We start from the raw sequence: 1,287 nt of genomic DNA, 5'->3' as shown, positions 1-1,287 counted from the left end.
AGGCGCATGGAACGCTGTTACCTTCCCACCGAAGTGGTACCTATTTATCTACTTGCAATTTCTTGCTTTCGAACTGCTAGGTTGGCAGGAGCTGGAACTAGAGACGGGAGCTCACTCTGTCATGCGGCACCCGGGTCTCAAACTGCTGAACTACCGACCTTCCACAGCCTGCAGTTCAGTGTCTTAACCACTTGAGCCACCGTAGCTCCATTCAAATATAGGGATAGGGGTGGGCAATTCCAACTGGCAAGATGAGCAGCCAGTCTTTGTAGCTGCTGTTCCTCAGCCCTTATGGATCTAGAAGCTCAGTTTCCCAGCATGCCTTCAACATCTTCCTTTTAAAGAAGGGTGGGCAATGACAGCTCTCAAGGAACAAAGGAAAGAAGCTAGACTTCTACTGATTCCGAAATTATACAACTGAACTATTGGTACAGCATACTGACTCTTAACAAAATGCACTCTATGAAACCCTGTGTGTTTTACTCACCAACCATTTTCCCGCAGGTAAACTATTTTTCTACATACTTGTAATGTAAAAACTGTTTCTACTTAACACAACTTGGAAGAAATGGGGGGGCCTACCACGAGACAAATTAGAAATTCCAGAAATCATCTCAAAAGTGACAACAATGTCCCACCTTTCCCATTACAACCTCCCACACTCCCTTCGGTCACCCTCTAGGGGTCTCCTGAAGGTGCCCGACCCCAGGATGGCTCAGTTAGCTGTTACCAGGGAATGGCCTTTTCAGTTGTGGCCCCTATCCTGTAGAATGCACTTTCTGAGGACACCCATGCCCTGCCAGACTTGTTTAGCTTCCGCAGGGCATGCAAGGCCAAATGCTTAGATTGGCCTTTGGAGTGTAATCTACATGCCTGGCTTGTTTTTGTCAGTGCTGTGGTGCCTGTCACATATTTTAATAGTTTAACATCTTACCATTAATATTTTATGTTACCAGTTTTTATGTTGATTTACTGTATTTATATTGTTTTGATATTGTAAGTCACTGCAAGATCCTTTGGGTAAGCAGCAACTAAAAAAATCTAATGAATAAAGAAGTAAAGATAAATAGTAAAAAAAATTAAAATCCTGAAGAGCCATTTTGCTAGCCTTTTATAGTCTGGTTAAAACTGGGAGGGGGGTGGGTACTTTTCACTAAGGCTGCAGTTTTATGCCACACCATTAAGAATAAGTTCCACCAAAGTCAGACTGACTTCTGAGTAAATCTCCTAGGATTATGCTCAGGCCTCGGATCGAGCAGGAGCGCACCGGTACGTCGCTCCGGGAGA

The sequence above is a fragment of the Gekko japonicus genome, unplaced genomic scaffold, assembly GCF_001447785.1.
Source record: "Gekko japonicus isolate JY-2015 unplaced genomic scaffold, Gekko_japonicus_V1.1 scaffold1168, whole genome shotgun sequence".
NCBI lineage: Eukaryota > Metazoa > Chordata > Lepidosauria > Squamata > Gekkonidae > Gekko > Gekko japonicus.
This window is presented reverse-complemented; position numbering follows the sequence as displayed.